This window comes from Canis aureus, chromosome 10, assembly GCF_053574225.1.
Source record: "Canis aureus isolate CA01 chromosome 10, VMU_Caureus_v.1.0, whole genome shotgun sequence".
Classification (NCBI taxonomy): Eukaryota; Metazoa; Chordata; class Mammalia; order Carnivora; family Canidae; genus Canis; species Canis aureus.
This window is the reverse complement of record NC_135620.1, coordinates 59,385,446-59,405,250: the sequence shown is the minus strand read 5'-3', so window position 1 is coordinate 59,405,250 and position 19,805 is coordinate 59,385,446. Positions and strand designations below refer to the sequence as shown.

The 19,805-nt window shown below is 37.1% G+C and overlaps 1 long non-coding RNA gene across 2 annotated transcripts in view; it reads left to right on the top strand.

Annotated features, from left to right (window-relative positions):
* Positions 1-19,805, top strand: part of LOC144322548 (uncharacterized) — a 35,267-nt gene that overhangs the window by 3,283 nt on the left and 12,179 nt on the right. Inside the window, exons 2-4 of one of the 2 annotated variants that reach the window (XR_013388173.1) lie at positions 14,151-14,195; positions 15,882-16,031; positions 17,766-18,035. This is a non-coding gene — a long non-coding RNA (uncharacterized LOC144322548). Of the gene's footprint in view, positions 1-14,150; positions 14,196-15,881; positions 16,032-17,765; positions 18,036-19,805 lie in introns of those variants that run through there. The other variant, XR_013388174.1, reaches the window with a different exon arrangement.

Here is a 19,805-nt window from a genome sequence, read left to right as displayed (position 1 = left end):
GCGCAGTAGTGGCTATTTTGTCAAAAGGATCAGGCCAAGAGTGAAAGCAGCTACTTACATAGAGATGCCCTGTATGTGATTTTTTTTTAATTTATTTTTTATTGGTGTTCAATTTACTAACATACAGAATAACCCCCAGTGCCCGTCACCCATTCACTCCCACCCCCCGCCCTCCTCCCCTTCCAACACCCCTAGTTCGTTTCCCAGAGTTAGCAGTCTTTACGTTCTGTCTCCCTTTCTGATATTTCCCACACATTTCTTCCCCCTTCCCTTATATTCCCTTTCACTATTATTTATATTCCCCAAATGAATGAGAACATATAATGTTTGTCCTTCTCCGACTGGCTTACTTCACTCAGCATAATACCCTCCAGTTCCATCCACGTTGAAGCAAATGGTGGGTATTTGTCATTTCTAATAGCTGAGTAATATTCCATTGTATACATAAACCACATCTTCTTTATCCATTCATCTTTCGTTGGACACCGAGGCTCCTTCCACAGTTTGGCTATCGTGGCCATTGCTGCTAGAAACATCGGGGTGCAGGTGTCCCGGCGTTTCATTGCATTTGTCTCTTTGGGGTAAATCCCCAACAGTGCAATTGCTGGGTCGTAGGGCAGGTATATTTTTAACTGTTTGAGGAACCTCCACACAGTTTTCCAGAGTGGCTGCACCAGTTCACATTCCCACCAACAGTGTAAGAGGGTTCCCTTTTCTCCACATCCTCTCCAACATTTGTTGTTTCCTGCCTTGTTAATTTTGTTTACAGAGAAGCAAATCCGAGCACCACATAACTTGCCATCTTTATGGACCACTCTTAGAAATCAGTGTCATGGCCAGGGCCAGTATCTGGTGGAGATTTCAACTACTGTGCCAAGTTCTCAGCTCCTTTGAATAGTAATATTGGGGATGGGGATATTGGGGAAGAGAGGAGATTGAATAACCATGGACAAAGAGAATAAAAACAAAGTCCTAGGATAGAAGAGATTTTATCCTTGGACTAAGTTAAAAACAACAGACCCAAGAGAAGTCAACAGAGATATAGCTCAGCAATGGTATGAGAATAGAGGTCAAGTGGGAATGATGGTATGAGAATCAAATCTCAAACAATGGTATGCAAATAGAGGTCAAGTGGGAAATGACAATCAGTACAAACAGTGGGAGAGGGAATAAGGACATTCATGTGAACCAGAGGAAAAATGAAGGAAAGGTAGTAGGCATATATATGACTTCCTGCATCTATATTTAATTCCTAATTCACTTGAAAATAGTCCAAATGCCCTCAGAAAGACCTATAAATATACAATAATTAGATCAATTCTGATTCTTTGGGAAAACCAGTGAACAAAGGTACTCCTATTACTGGACAGACTTTGGACATTAGGAGTCATAATTTCTATGTGGGCTTTTAAGGAAGGCATTTTAACTTATTTTACTAGATATGTATAAACATATTTTTATGTTTTTTTGAATTTTAATATATTAGCCCCTTAGACATTCTTTCTACTGTAAGAAAATACTGTCTTTTCTGTATCATGCACATTGGAAACTAGTTTTCCATTAGATATTTAACTTTTACTACTCTAAATAATCTCAGTTTAACAAGGAATTAATTAAATGGAAATAGTGAGAAAACAAGTGAAATGATCGCTAACAGTAGTCTATTAATTCCATCTTTTATCAACAATGGATGTGAATCAATATAGGGTAAGCCAATCTCTTTCTTCCCATAAAGTCCTGTCTGGATTCATAAAATAGAAACTTTCACCAACATGTCCACCTTCCTGAGGAACTTCCATCAACTACTCCACCCTCTTGCTCCTCTGGAAGAGAGGAGAAGCAATTTACCTAATTATTGAAATTGGGATAAAATGCACAGCTCATGCAGAACTTTGGCTGAGTCTTGAGAACCAACATGAGATTCTAAAAATGGAAAAGTTATGGATCTTGCTGAATATCACTAAGCATTCCTATTACTCAGCAGGGAAGAAATGTGAAAAAGATATGAAAGTGACAGTTATTGAAGAAAACAGAAATATTACATGTTTATGCTCCAATAAGGTAAATTTCTGTTAGCATTTTTCTTTTTAATCTGAAATGGGATATATTATACATTAATCTCCAACTTAATTTTTTTTCATGTAATAATATATCATTGGAACCCTTGCAGTTCACTAAATGTAAATCTGGTTTCTTCTTTTTAATTTTGCTATAAGAGTTTGTGGTAAAGATTATTATAGTTTATCCAACTATTCTGCTATTAATGTTCATTCAGGTTGTTTCCAGCTTGGTTTTTTTGCCCATGCAAACAACATTAAATAAATATCTTTATTCATACATCCTTAGACATTTATGCTTTTGCTCTTTAGTGTAAATTACCCAAAGGAATTACAAGATCAAATTATATGTATTTTAAACCTTTATAGATATTGCTGAATGTTTTCTTCAAAAGTTCTAGTTATTCAAATTCCAACCAGCAATGGACAGCTACCCATTTCATATTTTCACCAACATTTAGTGTTTCCAAAGTTTCCCATTTTTACCATGCTAATGGTTTAATGTTTATTTTAAAATTAAAATAAAATTGTACTGGTGAGTACTGGTGAAATAGAGCATCTTTTCATGACTTTACTGGCTATCTGCACTTTTCTTTCTGTGAATTATCCATGCATATACTTTGCCCATTTTTAAAATAGGTAATTTGCCTGATTCTTACCCGTTTATAGGAAGTCTTTGTTTATTAAGCTTGTTAAATTTTGTCCATCATAGATGTTGAAGTAATTTTTCCTCTTTTGTCTTCTGTCTTTTGCTTTCCTTATATTTAAATATACATATTTTTATGTTTTTTGAAGTTTAATAGATTAGTCTGTTATTGCAACTGGGTTTCTTGTTTAGGAAGTTCTTCCCACCCAAGCTTATGAAAATTTTCTCCTAAATTTCATTATTCTATATTTCTACATTGAAATCTTTAATATATCAAAAAAGTATATTTTTATTGAGGTAAAATTCACATAGAAAAGCACAGATACAATCTTTTCATCAGATACATGTATTGAGAATAGTCTTTCACACCTGTGGCTTTTCTTTTCATTCTCTCTTTAAGATTTTATTTATTTATTTGAGAGAGAGAAACAGGGAGCACCAGGGGGGAGGAGCACCAGCGAAGAGAGGGAGAAGAGGGAGAGAGGGAGAATAGAAAGGGAGCAGGGAGGAAAGATGAAGGAGTGGGGAGGAGAGAGGAGGGAGGAGGGTGTGGGGAGGTGAAGGAGAAGAGGGTGAAGCGGGCTCCTCTGCTGAGCAGGAAGCCAGATGCAGCTCCATCTCCAGGACTCTGGGCTCATGACCTGAGCCAAAGGCAGATGCTTAATAGACTGAGATACCCAGGTGCCCTTCTTTTCGTTCTCTTAACAATGTCTTTCAATGAGAAGGCATATTTAATTTTGATAAAGTCTATTCACCAGGTTTTTTTCAATTATGGCTAGTGCTTTTCTTTTTTTTTTTTTTTTTAAGATTTTATTTATTTGAGAGAGAGAAAAAGAAGACAAGTAGGGGAAGAGGCAGAGAGAAAGTGAGAAGCAGGCTCACTGCTGAGCAGGGAGCCCAAGGCCGGGCTTAATCCCAGGACATCAGTTTCTAAGTTTATTTATAGTGTGAAGTAGGCCTTAAAGTTTATTTTTTTCTATATGTTTAATCAGCTGTTCTAGCACCACTAGACTGAAATCTTTGTTACGGCAAGACTAGTCCAATTAGAATGAGAAGATAAACAACAATTGCAATGCCTAAAATTTCCAAAAATAGGGAGAATGAGGCATTCTTATACAACTGCTGTATAAACGTAAATCATACTTCGGTAGTACCTTCCGTCAGAGCAATTTGGCAAAGTATCAAGTTCCTTAAAACATACATAAACTTTGAACTAGCAATATAATTTCTAAGAATTTATGCTAAGGAAATAATTCCTGTGCCCAAATATTTCTGTACAACAATGGTCACAGGATAGAGGTAATCTAAAATGTCCAAAATCAGGAGATAGGTAAAATAAGTTATGCCATTTATAACAGATTTTATAATAGAATTTTATATGGCTATTAAAATTTGATTCATAAATGTTTTACAACTCCATTGCTATATATTTGTAATATATTAAGTGAAAAAGAAGTATAAACACCAAAAATCATTTGACAATATTTTTGCACAAAGATAGAGTAAAAGATCAGAAGATATATACCAAAATGTTCCACTCTTAAAAGAGTAGTTTGCTCCTTGTCCACATTCATTCTTTAATCCTCTGCCAGATTCGGGGTTGAGATTATAGATCATGTTATTTTTCTTATCTGTTTCCCTTTTTCAGTACAATTAGCATATGTTGCTTTTGTACCAAGAAAAAAAATAATTTTAAAAGTAAAAAGAGTGAGCCTCCAAACCCAATATGTGTTTTCGTCATATGTTTCTTCCCAACCAGCTTCAAAACAGTTGTATTTCATCAACTGCTACTTCTCTTCCCTTTTCCCTGGTGCAGATATCATGTGGACACATGGTGGATTTACAATTACTTGTCCTCTGCTCGACATACTATTTTCATCACGACTCTAGTAGGTTTGTGTCACATGGTCAGCCATGGAAAAACAATGATGCAGCTAATCAACACTGCCAGAGTCAACAGGAAATAAAAAACTAAGTTGAGAAAAGGGACCATTTATAGCCAGTATATCCAGAATTTCAGCTTTCATGTAGAGAGAAAAATTAGGGGAAAATTGGAATTGCATTTACTGTCCATGTTTTAGAATAAACAACGAGAACTTTGCTCATCTACTCCTTCCCACCACAGTACAATTTGTGCTATCATTTTGTACATTAGCTTTGCTTATGCAGAAAATAAAAGGGACATACTATTTCTTGTTCTGTTTCCTATTCTATGTCAGTAATGTAATTTTAGCCCTATCAACTGTCCCTTTTTGACCAGCACCCAGAACCACAGGCTTCTCTTAAATCTTGAACTAAAAGCACACATTCATTAGGATCTGTTGCCCTCTTCCCAAGTCAGTAATCCTACCGGCAAAGACTACTGGCATAGGATCCTAGCATGTTGGAACTCAAAAGGTCTTAGAGAATATAGCTCTCAGAGTACTCACCATACAATAGGCATTATTCTAAGAGTCATGCACACAAATTAACACATTTAATCACTCTAAAGTAGGTTCTATCTTCATTACAAAGATCAGGGAACTGAGGCACAAAGAGGTTAGGGTAAATTATCCATGTCACAAAAAAATATTCTAGGATTAGAATGGATGTCGTCTGGCACCAAAGTCCCCCCCGCCCCCATTCTCTGCCTCACCATCATTATCTGTATGTACATCAGGTCCTCTTAAAGATAACCAAGTACCATTCTCATTGTGGAAAAATTAGCACAGATTACAAAATAAATACGTCATTCATCATCTGTCTTTCATTTTTATTTGTAGTGTTTCTGACCAAAGGAAACATTTTACTCTTTATGTACCAAATCTTCCATTGTATATTTTATGATTTCTGCCTATAGTGGCAAACTTAATTTTCATACCTCTAGATGATATGTAAATAAAGTCAACTATATTTATTTCAGTACTTCTACATCCCTGGGTGGCGCAGCGGTTTGGCGCCTGCCTTTGGCCCAGGGCGCGATCCTGGAGACCCGGGATCGAATCCCACGTCGGGCTCCCGGTGCATGGAGCCTGCTTCTCCCTCTGCCTGTGTCTCTGCCTCTCTCTCTCTCTCTGTGACTATCATAAGTAAATAAATAAAAATTAAAAAAAAAAGATTTATTTACTTATCCTATAGACTATTTCAGTTCTTTTGAAACATTTATATCTCAAAAAAAAAAAAAGAAACATTTATATCTCTATTCAAGTGGAATTTATTCCGATGTGGTATGAAGTAACATTTTCAAAATTGTTTACTCTGCTGTCTACTTGATTTATGATACATTCAAGCTTTTCCTGCTGATTTTAAATGTAACCTTTATCACACAAATCTGTTTCAGGACTCTTACTCCTATTCCATCAATATGTCTCGGATTAGGACTCTTTTGTTTTCCATATTCTTTTTTAAGATTTTTATTTATTTATTCATGAGAGACACAGAGCACGAGAGAGACAGGCAGAGACACAGGCAGAGGGAGAAGCAGGCTCCATGCAGGGAGCCTGACATGGGACTCGATCCTGGGTCTCCAGGATCACAACCTGGACTGAAGGTGGCACTAAACCACTGAGCCACCCGGGCTGCCCCTGTTTTCCATATTCTAATTTTTCTTTTAATATTTCACATTTTCATTCAAATTTTATTAATTAACATTAGAGTCTAATATTAGTTTAAGGAGTAGAATTTCATGATTTATCACTTACATATATTACCCAGTGCTCATCACAAGGCCCTTCTTAATACCCATGACCCATTTAGCCCATTGCCCCCACTCACCTCCTCTTAAGGGACCCTGTTTTTTCTCTATAGTTAAACGTCTCTCATGGTTTGCCTCCCCCCCTTTTTTTTCCTTTCCCCTATGTTCATCTGTTTTGTTTCTTAAATTCCACATATGAGTGACATCATATAGTATTAGTCTATCTCTGACTTATTTCACTTGCAAATAACTTACTTTATTTAGCATAATACACTCTAGCTCCAACCACATCATTGCAAATGGGAAGATTTCAATCTTTTTGATGCCTGAGTAATATGCCATTGTATGTATATACCACATCTTCTTTATCCATTCATCAGTCAATGGACATTTGGGTTCTTTCCATAATTTGTCTATCGTTGATAATACTGCTATAAATAGGAAATCATCAAAATCCTAGAGGAGAACACAAGTAGCAACCTCTTTGACATCAGCCGTAGCAAATTCTTACTAGACACATCTCCAGAGGCAAGGGAAACAAAGCAAAAATGAATTACAGGGCTTCATCAAGATAAAAAGCTTCTACACAGTGAGGGAAACAATAAAAAAAAACTGAAACCTATGGAATGGGAGAAGATATCTGCAAATGAGATATCTACTAAAGGATTAGTATCCAAAATCTATAAGGAACTTAACAAGTCAACCACTAAAAGAAAAATCCAGTTAAGAAATGGGCAAAAGACATGAATAGACATTTTTTCAAAGAAGACATACAGATGGCTAAAAGACAAATGAAAAGATGCTCAACATCATTCATCATCAGGGAAATACAAAGCCATGTTCTAATTTTAAATACATGTTAATATTTTATTGAGGAAACACCCATCTAAATTATCATTGCTTTATCAAGTTTCCCTCAATATTTGGAAAACAATTGAAATTCTCATTCAAGAATTTGTTGTCTGTACACGTTTTCAAGTCTCCCTTTAATGACCTTCAGAAAGGGCTTATTTAAAGGAAATAATTTTATAGTGTTTTATGGATTATTAGAGTAAGCCATTCTTACTATGTTAAAAATTATATACTATATTGAATGAAAGTGGTGTAGGTGGACATCCTTGTCTTATTCCTGACCTTAGGGGAAAAGCTCTTAGTTTTTCACCATTGAGTTAGATGTTCACTGTGGGTTTTTCATAAAAGACCTTTATTATGTTTGGATATGTTCCTGCTAGACCTACTTTGCAGAGGCTTTTTCTCATCAATGGACGTTATACTTTGTCAAAAGCTTTTTTTGCTTATATTGAAATGATCATATGGTTTTTATCATTTCTTTTATTGATATGACATATCATGTTGACTGTTTTGCAATATTAAACCATCTTTGTTTCCAAGGAATAAGATGCATTTGATTGTGGTATATGATTTTTAAAATATATTGTTAGATGTCCACTCTCACCACTGTCATTTAATATAGTACTGAAAGTCCTAGACTAAGCAGACAACAAAAGGCATCCAATTCAGCAAAGAAGTAAAACTTTCACTATTCACAGATGACATGATACTATACATAGAAAACTAAAGACTCCACCAAAAAAGTACTAGAACTTATAAATGAATTCAGTAAAGTCACCAGATATAAAATCAATGTACAGAAATCTGTTGTGTTCCTATACACTAACAATAAAGCAGCAGAAACTGAAATTAAGAAAACAATCCCATTTACAAGTGTACCAAAAACAATAAAATATCTAGAAATAAACTTAACCAAAGAAGTGAAAGCCTTGTACTTTGAAAACTATAAAACACTGATAAAAGAAATTCAAGATGACACAAAAGAATGGAAAGATATACTCATGGGTTGGAAACAAATATTGTTAAAATGTCTATACTACGCAAAGACATAATGTAATCTCTATCAAAATGCCAACAGTATTTTCATAGAATTAGGCCAAACAATCCTAAAATTTGTGTGGAACCATTAAAGACCTTAAATAACCAAAGCAATCTTGAAAAAGAAAAAGCAAAACTAGAGGTATCGCAATCCCAGATTTCAAGTTACATTACAAAGCAGTAGTAATTAAAACAGTATGGTACTGGCATAAAAAATGACACATAGATCAATGGAATTGAACAGAAAACCCAGAAATAAACTCACAATTATATGGTCAATTAATCTTTAACAAAGGAAGAATAAATATATAATGGAAAAAAAGACCGTCTTTTCAACAAATGGTGTTGGAAAAACTGGACAGCAACATGCCAAAGAATGAAACTAGACCACTTTCTTACACTATTCACAAAAACAAACTCAAAATGGATTAAAGATCTAAATGGGAGACCTGAAACCATAAAAATCCTTGAAGAGAGTACAGGCAGTAATCTTTCTGACATTGGCTGTAGCAATATTTTTCTAGATACGTCTGCTGAGGCAAGGGAAATAAATGTAAAAATAAACTATTTGGATTTCATCAAGATAAAAAGCTTCTGCACAGCAAAGGAAACAATCAACAAAACTAAAAGGCAACCAACCTACTAAATGGGAAAATATTTTTGCAAATGATATATCAACTGAAGGGTTAGTATCCAAAATATATAAAGAACTGATACAACTCAAAAAACCCCAAAAAAACAAATAATCCAATTTAAAAAATAGGCAGAAGACATGAACAGATATTTTTCCAAGGAAGACATATAGATGGCCAACAGATACATGAAAAGATGCTCAACATCACTCATCATCAGGGAAATGCAAAAACCAAAACTACAATGAGATATCACCTCATACCTGTCAGAATGGCTGAAATCAACAACACGAGAAAAAGGAACCTTTTGTACTGTTGACAGGAATGCAAATTGGTACAGCTACTGCGGAAAAATGTATGGAGTTTCCTCAAAAAGTTAAAAATAGAACTACCCTATGATCCGTCAATCACAAATTCTGAACATTTACCCCCAAAACACAAAAACCCTAATTCAAAGGGATATATGCACCCTTATGTTAACTGCAGTATTATTTACAAGAGCCAAACTATGGGAGCAGCCCAAGTACCTACCAACAAATGAATGGATAAAGAAGAAGTGGTGCATATATATACAATGTAATATTATTCAGCCATAAAAATGAATGAAATCTTGCCATTTGCAATAACATGGAGAGAGCTAGAGTATAATACTAAGCAAAGTAAGTCAGTCAAGGACAAATACCGTATGATCTCACTCATATGTGGAATTTAAGAAACAAAACGAATAAGCAAAGAAAAAGGAGAGAGAGTTAAGCCTAGAAGTCGACTCTTAACGATAGAGAACAAACTGATGGTTACCAGAGAGGAGTTGGGTGGGGAGGTGAAGGCATGTGGCTTGACTAGATTTTCACTGGTATCCTGGAAGGACTGATCTAATTATAGCTCTATTAAGTTACTTTAACTTTTCAAAAATACCTTAAACTGTTAAAAATATTAAAACTGTTAAAAGTGGGATCCCTGGGTGGCGCAGTGGTTTAGCGCCTGCCTTTGGCCCGGGGCGTGATCCTGGGGACCCGGGATCGAATCCCACATCGGGCTCCCGGTGCATGGAGCCTGCTTCTCCCTCTGCCTGTGTCTCTGCTTCTCTCTCTCTCTGTGACTATCATAAATAAATAGAAATTAAAAAAAAAATTAAAAAAATAAAACTTAAAAGTGTTGAAAATATTTTAAATATTAAAATTAAAAACTATATTTAGAGTCCCTTATAATTAGAATTTTAGCATAATTTTACATATTGCTACTTTTCTAATGATCTAACATTCTTTACTGTTACTATTTTTACCTTAATTTTGTTTTCATGAAAACTATTTTGACATTTGCATTCAGCTTTATAATCTGCTTAGCTGTGTTTAATATGTTCTAGTCCTCACTATCAGACTTCCCATATTCCCAAAGGCACTGGGGAAAACTGTTGACCATACAAAGCTGGGTTTGATCACACTTGCTCGGCAGAACAGAGCATCCTCTTAAGGAGGTTTCGATGGGGTCTCCTAAAGGGAAGAGGAGCTTAGTGAGGAAGGTTTCAAAGTTTCAGAGGCTGGTGTTAGTCACAGAGTCTCAAGTGGAGGTAAGTAAGTATGGTCCAGGCAGGAGTTGGTCAGAATTTATAACTGGGCCGGTTGCTGAAATAATAAGTGGTCTTATCTTTAGAACACAAGTCTACTTGTGTGGAGTTACTGTGAAAACAAATTGTGGTCTTATCAGTTTGTCTGAGGGTCTAAATGAACTGGTATGAGAACAGTTTGGGCTCAGTGTTGCATTTGGTGTTTTATAGTCTGTTTTGCCAGCCAGTTATGTTTTCTGTTTCATCTATCACTGCAAGTCACTATTTTGTTTCATGTATTTGTTATTTAGAATATGGCTTCAAAAATTATTTTAAAAGTAAAATATTTTCTGAGTCCTTTAATACATGAGTTTTGTTCTCTTATGTTTTTTTTCTGTTGACTCCACTGCTTGGAAAATTGCTTATTTAGCTATAAATTTCCTGGTCACAACCTCTTTCTCTCAAAATGCTGTAAATGTTCTTCTGTTGTCTTCTGACATTTAATGAATGATACAGAAAATGGAACCCCGAAGCCAGTGGTTTTTCTTCTTTCTTTTTTCCCCTTGAATATTTGAGAATTTATTTTCCTTTCTTTTTTTTTAAGATTTTATTTATGTATTCATGAGAGACACAGAGAGAGAGAGAGAGAGAGAGAGAGGCAGAGACACAGGCAGAGGGAGAAGCAGGGTCCATGCAGGGAGCCCGACGTGGGACTTGATCCTGGGTCTCCAGGATCATGCCCTGGGCTGCAGGTGGCGCTAAACCACTGAGCCACCAGGGGCTGCCAGAGAATTTATTTTCCTTTCATTCAAAAACTGTTCGTCTCTATTTAAGTGTAGATTTCTTTTTCAATCTTGTCTGGAGTACTAGAGCCCTATCTTGTCTACATACAAAGATACCTTTTCAATTCAGGAGCATTTTTACCAATTATAACTCTGATAATTGTTTCTGTTCTGTTTGTTTATTTTTCCCTTCAAGAATATCTATAATTCCTATGTTTGCTCATCAATCTCTGTTTTCTACATCTTTCCTTTCTATTGTTTCTTTCATCTGTTCTTTTGCTGTATATTTTATGAATGTTCCTAGGTTTGTCCTCTCCTGTTTCAGTCTTTAGTAGTGCTAATTCTGCTCTCTCTCTCTCTCCAAGGAAGTATGACATACTAGCATAGAGCACTCCCTCTGCCTGGATTAGAAATCTGAGTTTTTCTCTTAACCAACTCTGTAACCTTAGCTGCATTTCTAATCCTCTCCATACTTTGGTTTTTCTCATCTGTATAATAGAGAAAATAAAAGGTACTGTTTCATAGAGTTGAATATAGTGAGTTAATACATGTAAAGTTGACACTCAAAAACTACTATTATCAATTCTACTATTGCACTTCCTTTTTTTACAATTATATTTTAATCAGATCTATTTTCCTCTTCACTTTATCCCCCTATCCTTTCATCTCAATCTGTTCTCTAATTATTATTTCTTTTCTCAATCCAAAAATCTTCTTAAAAATTCTATGAAGGATATATAATAAATACCTGAAATCTTAATCCCACGGTATTTCATTTTCAGAAATGTGCTCTTCTTCTGAGTCTTCAGGATCATATTTACTCTTCCCTGTTTTTTAATCCTTTTCCAAATGTCCCATGTTGAGTTTTGGACTTTTATCTTTAGATATTGTGAGATTTTTTTTTTAAATGAAGTATTTACCAAAAATCAGGTAAATTAATTTCTCTTGCCCATTTTTTGATTGGGTGCTGGATCTTTCTTACTCAAATCTATAGCTAATGAGTAGGTTAGATTATAGGTTAGCAATGGATTATACTGTCTCCGCCCTGGCTTCTAACAGGCAGCATTTCTGAGATTAAGGGTTCTCCTTGCCCCCACACCTGGATCTCTGACATACTGAACCAATCCAATGAATAAAAACCACCTCCCCTAACATGAACTAAAACAACCATCTATCTTCCAGTCTCCTCCTTTAACCATAATGCTTTACCAGTTGGAATTTATACATCATCATCGTCACCATCATCATCATCAACAACAGCTATCATGTTTTGAATGCTTGCCATGTGCCAACACTGATCAGGACACTTTATATCTCAAATATATACAATAATTCTACAAGATAAATATTACTGCTTCCATATTAAGAGCAAAGGAGGAAACAAGCTCAGGAAGAGTAAGTCACATTTGGGAAAAGCCTCTCAGCTATTAAGTGGAAGAAGTAAGATTCTAGCCCTGATCCATCTGTTCATTTGTTGTTCTATACCAAGCCATGTGCCCCTTCTTCCAACTCTGGTGTTTTCTAGAAACCACATTTTGTATTAATGAATATTAAAAGATAGGGAGGTAGAATTTTGCCCTTTTGTCATCTTAAAAATCATTAATTCTAAGAAAAAGAAGATCAGAGCTAGGTCCCTAAGACAGGACAGATGATGAGTAGAAGAAATCACAGTATTTTTCTATATACTTTTTTTCAAATGGGTCTGTTCCATAAGGTAAAGCATGGGTGTGCCAGACAAGGAAGATGAGGAGGTATTTCTTAATCCACCCTCTGCCAATCAGTTTTTCTTTATTAAATCTTCTTAGGTTTCAGGATTTTCCTTGCACCTCATAGACATTTCCATGCAAATTTGGGAAAGATTATGTCAGAGACAGCTAACCGCATACTATTTTAAACATTGCAATTTTCTATCATTAGGCCCAATTAGAGAGTCTGTGTGAGCCAGTGAAATACATGGTGCACACAGACCTTCCCACTCCTCTCCTACACATGAGCCCATTCCAGCGTGATACAACCATGATCCTGGGAACTCACATAGGTTAAGTGGAGAAAATTGGCTACAAGCACTCAGCCACAATTTTTAAAATACCCCATGCATTAGTTTGAGGTTAATTAGGAATATGAGTTTTGTCATAAGGCCAAACACCTCTTCTAACCTGAAGGAATGATTATTCAGAGTATGTCATTCAAGGTGACAGAGAAGACCTAGTGTCACTCAGTTCTTTTCTGGTTGCTGATTGTAATTATCTTTGTATGAGCTTTTTATAATTCTCTACTTGAATCAAGGGAACTTGAAGAAAAATAGAATAACTAATATCCATGTTCAGCATTCCTTTTCCTAGGTGAATATGTTACCTAAATATTTTTTCTAGAGAAAAGATTAATTAAATAAAAAAGAATGCTGAGAGAGCAGAATATGATCTGGGTTATAAATTAACAACATTTACTATTAAACGATGAGGATCATTCACTAATGAGCCAAATGCAATGAACAAAAAAGTGCATTTTACTTCTTCCAGGTCATTTGGTGAAATATTAGAGCTTAATTAAGTGTAGCCTGAGAAAGAGCATTCTCTAACAAATTTTTGATTCAATTCTTTAATAAGTGAAGCACACTATTTAGTTTCCAGGGGTCATGAATCTGTCCTTTATGCTCTTGCTATTAACAATTTTGTACTTGTAACTACAAGTTACTAAAAATATTGAAGGAATTAGCACAGAGTTACAACAGGCGCTGAGAGCTGAAATCCTATGCCCAGAAACTGCTGTTGGTTTTGAAACTACCCATCATGGCTGAGTCAGTTGTTCATGTGTATCTCTGCTTGGGAGCAATGATCATTTTGTGCCAAATTTGGCAGGTGTTGTCCTCATATTCCAAAATAGGGAGAGAAGCTCTCTAAAAATATCTTTCTTCCTTTTTCACACAGGCATCGTATTATTCTGGGAATGAACGCCTTACTATCAACAACTGGGTATGTATGTATTCATTTATCTTTTGTACCATTACTTGTTCCAAAAAAAGATTTGTGTTTATGTTATATTTTAGGATGGAGCATCTAACCTGATGCCTGGAACACAGTACCCAACAGATGCTGAAGGAATGAATATTCCAGCAAAGCAACTCAAAATCTCTTTCCCAGGAATTATATCCCAAAATACTCAGAGCCCAAAGCAATTGGCTTATTTTAAATGACCATATATTTCTTGCACATTTCTATTTGTTTTCATATTTATTGACAGTAGTTTACGAAAGTACAGCTTTCTTTGCCAACATAGTTCCTCAGCTTCTGTCCTTCTGACCTTTGTTTTATATGTATTTTCCTAGGATTCTTCTATTTTTGTTCAAGCCATTACTTCCTCCTCAGATGACCTCCTTATTATTCACAATAATCTGAGTCCCAGCTCAAACTATGCCTCTTATAAGGCACCCACCATCCCTCCCCATTATCCTCACCACTCAGCACATACACACTAGGTCTGTGCTAGTTGCCCTGGCATCTCTAGTCTCCCCTTAAGTTGTTCTTGAGCTACTTATGATGCACTTTTTGGATAAAATTCTTTCCACTGCCCCATGTTGATTTCCCTAAGTCACATATAGTAAGAATCCAATGAATGATTTGGTGTTCAAAGATCACACTTCACAATGTGTCTGCTTATGTTCAAAGCAGTTTTGTTCTTAGCAGTTAGTTCTTTGGCTAATCTATACAGTCCTCTGATTCTCAGCCTTCACATCTGGAACTTCATAAACACACATTCTACTAAGTCACAAGCCACACTTCAGTAATATATTCTAATTGCACATCTTCTATAAGGCTATCCTAACAGAACCTCACAAGTAATTTTATGTCAAAGAAATGTGTGTGTGTGTGTGTGTGTGTGTGTGTGTGCGCGTTTGTCTAGAGCTTCCTTCTGCTTGTCCAATATAACAACACATTCTTCAAGACAAAAGGTGTCACTTCATAAAACAATCTCTACTCTGGGAAAAAAATAAACCTTTGTATTTTGTTACTGTACAAGGTAGAAAATCAACCACTGTCCTGCTCCAAATTCTCAAATGATCATGCTATAAGAACTCAGTAAGAACTCTGTAAGGCAGAGTAGAGTGTTCAAATTTTCTTCTAGTGCATGGGAAGCCACTGGAGTGCTTTAAGCAGAGTAGGGCTTTCTTAAAATCACTCAGGCTGTCGGGTAGAGAACAGCTTGTAGGGGAAGAGGAGGATTACAGAAGGAAGCCTGTGAGGATGGCTTGGACCATGCTGATCTTTCCTAAGAGTATATTGAAAACTGACTGTAAAAAAAAAAAAAAAAAGTGGATAATTACAAATAGTAAATCAAAAACATCTTTTTGCAATACAACCGTGGGGAAAAAACAATAGAAGTTGAGTCAACAAGCACAGAAACCTGGGACATTCCTTGATTGCTTGTGAGTGAGAAAGCTGAGAGATGTATATACACCTCTGATAGAGCAGGGAAGATCATTATCTATCTGTGCCCTGATGTTTGTCATATGTCACTGCCTTGCATGGGGTTCAGGAATGTTCTCCATGTACTGAGAAAAGTTGTTGAGAAGTGCTCCTGGCTGTATGCCAAGATTTCTCCTACAGCTATACCAAGCTGAGAAGGCTAATTAGACTCTACATAAGATATTTTCATCTCAGGCACCTGCTCACCGTCCATCCTGAAACCACAGGCACCAAACACGTACAATGACAAGTTCATCTGTGGCCATGATGTTGTTCTCTCAGCATTTTTCAACCACTTAACTACCTAAGATTTAAGCCTATACGTGTGAAAACTATTTTACAAAGGTGAGGAGATGCAAAATAATATTTACTGATTTCCTCTGTGCCAAGCTCTGGTAGCTATTATATATTTGATATTCATTGTCTCATTTATTTATTCCATCAAGCCAGCAGAGTAGTTATGAATATCTCCAATTTATAGAAAAGTAAACTGAAGCCCAGAAAAGGCAGGGACATACAGCCAATGAGTGTAAGGGCTTGGATTTGTTTTCAAACCTCGTTATTTTAAGGAAGCCAAGTACATAATATTGCTTTGATTTCTCAAAAAGAACAGAGACAAGTTGTTTTTAAAGGCGAACAATTGTGCCTTAAAATAAAATAGCTTTATTTTTGGTTTTGTAAAAGAAATACATGTTCAGTGTTAAAAAAAAATTTTTAAATAATACAGAAATGTTTGCTCCTACTTCATGGCAATGCCCAGTTCAGGTGGGAATCCCCAAGCTTTAGACCCACTGGAGGTCTCACTGCACTTCTGTACCCTCTGTTCCCTCCAGCTGGAATTCCCATCCAGACTCATCCACACTTCCTTTCTCTCTCTGATAAATTTATAAGCGTCCTAAAATTCTTTTTTTTTAACATTTTATTTATTTATTCATGAGAAACACACAGAGAGACAGAGAGGCAGAGACATAGGCAGAGGGAGAAGCAGGGTCCATGCACGGAGCCCACCGTGGGACTCGATCCCAGGTCTCCAGGATCAGACCCTGGGCTGAAGGCAATGCTAAACCACTGAGCCACCTGGGCTGCCCAACGTCCTAAAATTCTTAGTCCAAATTTCCTTCAAGGCTCTCATTGTAGCCTTCGCTTTGCCCCCGCCTTCCCCTACCCAGACAGAATCACTACTGCCTCCACCTCCTTCACTTAGCCTCTGAAAGCTGTAGTTAGCCTCCTGCCGTAGTTGGCTGTTTTTGTATCTCTCTCCTCCCCTTGGATTGTGGGTTCTGAGAGGGTAGGGGCCAATCATGTTCATCTTCATACTGACAGCATAAATGCCATGGCACCATTTGTAGCATAACCTGGCGGTGGGGAAAAATACAGCGTCTCTACTGTTCCATGGTGAGATGGCACAGTATGGCAGTGAGGAGCAAGGACTCTGGGCCAGACTGCCTGGGTTCAAAACCTGGCTCTGCCCTTGCCAGTTACAACTTTGTACACATTGATTAACCTCTCCATGCTTCAGTTTTCTCATCTGCAGAATGGAAATTATAATAGCACCAACCTGACAGCAAAATCATGAGGATTGAATGAGGTAGTATTTGTAAAGAACTTAGAATATAAACATTTGTTTAAAAATACTTGTTTGGAGAATAAATATTATTCAAGCCCCAAACCTGTACCACATCATTCAAGAGAGAAGAAAATACAGCTCAAATTCAGACTCTTGGGCCCACTTTTTTCCCTCCAGTTGTTTTCACCAAGTCTTTGGTGTAGGGACTAGTTGATATTGTTCCCTACATTAAAAATAGGGATTTGGCTGGAATTGATTTTAGAGATGACTGAGCTTAAGCTTCTCATTTTATGGGTGAGGAAACCAAGGTGAAGTGGCTCTCTGAGGGCACCAAGGCTCATCATAACAGTGTTTCATTTGCCAACCCAGTGCTCTTTCCACACATTCTCAGATAATAAAGAAACCCAGAAAGCTTGAGTGTTGTTAAAATTATTTGGGAAAAAAAAATGTCAGCAAAACTTGTATGAGCACAGGGCCCATGCTGATTAAGCCTCTGTTCTTATTCAAAACAGACCTCATTATATTCCCACCAAAGCTGGATTCTACTCCTTCCAGAGAACTACTGGGCCCTTCTCCTTGGACAAAATCACCATGAATTTGAGAAAACGCCCCTAATCGCTTAATGAGTGGCAGGAAGAATTACAGGATGTTAAATTGCCTTGGTGTCATCTAGGGAGAATTTTTTCAATTTTATGCTTCCAATGGGAGAGTACAGATAACTGTTACTATTACAACAAATGTGGGCATATCGTGGAATTAAATGCAAAACGTTCTTGCTTTTATTTTATTTTATCTTTTAGTGTTACAATGACATTGCAAAGAAATTTCTCACTCCTAGGCGGATGCTTCAGGCTATACCTCCACCCTCTAGCGATCAAATCCACTCTCTTCTACCCTCATGGGTACTTCAGGAGGATGTTTTGCAACGCAGTGAAACAGCAGAGTAGAGGATATGAAGTACCTAGTGGGCTCACATTCAAAATCTCACATATACAGTCTAGCCCGAGAGATGCAAACAAACAAAAATCAAAACAAGCATGGCCACTCTTTGGACATGACTCCCGCTCCTTTGCCTTCTTCCCTTTGACAAACATAATACGCAACCGGGACAGAGCCATTTTCATAAATGTTTCATTCTCCCTCCCCCGAGCATGGCATCACTGGAGCATGAATTATGACCAGCTTGGCCAGCAAGTATCTTTCCACGAGCACATCCTTTCTCATTTGTGGTCATGGTACAGCTTCCAGTGGAGCTGCCTGGGTGAAAAGAGCTCAGTATCGGAACACACCAGTGGCTCCTGCATCTCCCGACCAACCCCTTGCCTGAGAGTTTACCAGGCAGTAAATTTATGTTCTTTTCTCAAAGCCAAGACAAACGAGGGTCTTCTCTCCTTCCTGCTTGGTTGCAAACATAGGGAAATCCCACTGTTGCTGACTTATCCCACTTGGGACTCCCCATTCAAGCACTATTTCTGTTGTGCCATATTTGAACAATAAACATTGTTAGTCCTTTTTAAAAATGGTGAACAACTTCCATGGTTGCTGAGTGATAATACTCATAATTGTTGCCAACCAGGAGAATCTGTTTGTGGGTGTTTCCTTCTGCAGCTGTAACCACAGCATTGCAGGGGACAAGCAAAGAGAAAAGAATATGATGTAGCCCCAAACACATACCCTCTGGCAGCCTCACTCATCTCCCCGTGAATTCCTCTCCCTTACACATGCCTGCTTGGTAACATAAAACCATCCACAGAAGCCACTTAATTTATCAAAAGGCCTTCATAAAATATTTCCTTAATATTCAATAAAGTAGAAGTCGCTGAAGTGGAAAAATGGAGTCTTCTTTAAAAGGAAACTTGCCATGTGAGGTAAAGCAAAATGCATTAACCCTAAGACAACTGTACTTTTGAAGATTCTGTTTCTCCTTAACTCTCCAGGTCGCTGATGGCACTTCTGCCCACCCAGCTACCCAGCTCAAAACCTTTTGCTTCCTTACTTCCCTCCACTCGTCACCAGCACAGTCAAGTTCTATGTCTTAGATAGTTCTTAAAATGTGCCCTCTCATCCCTAACCTCACCCCCCACAGCCTTGATTCAAATCACCAGTTTCTCTGCAAGAGTTGTCCTTGTGGTTCTCAAGGTGGGGCTCCCAGAACACTACCACCAGCATCAACTGAGAACTTCTCAGAAATGCAAATTCTCAGGCCTTACCCCAGACCCACTATATCTGACACTCTGGGGTTGGCTTCCAGCAGTCTGTGGGTTGATTGGTTTTTTTTTTAAGATTTTATTTACTTATTTATTTAAGAGAGAGAGAGAGAAAGGAAGAGAGAAAAAGAGAATGTATGCCAGCAAGCTGGGAGAGGGACAGAGGGAGAAGGAAAGAAACCAAGAGTCAGAGGCTTACCAGGCAGTCTTTGTTTTACTAAGCGCTCTGGCAGGTTCCAATGCCCACTCATTGAGTACTACTACTACTTTATTGCAATAGCATCCTAACTTATCTCCTGCCCCAGTCTTGCCTCCTTTTCTGTTAATGACCTTTCTAAATGCAAA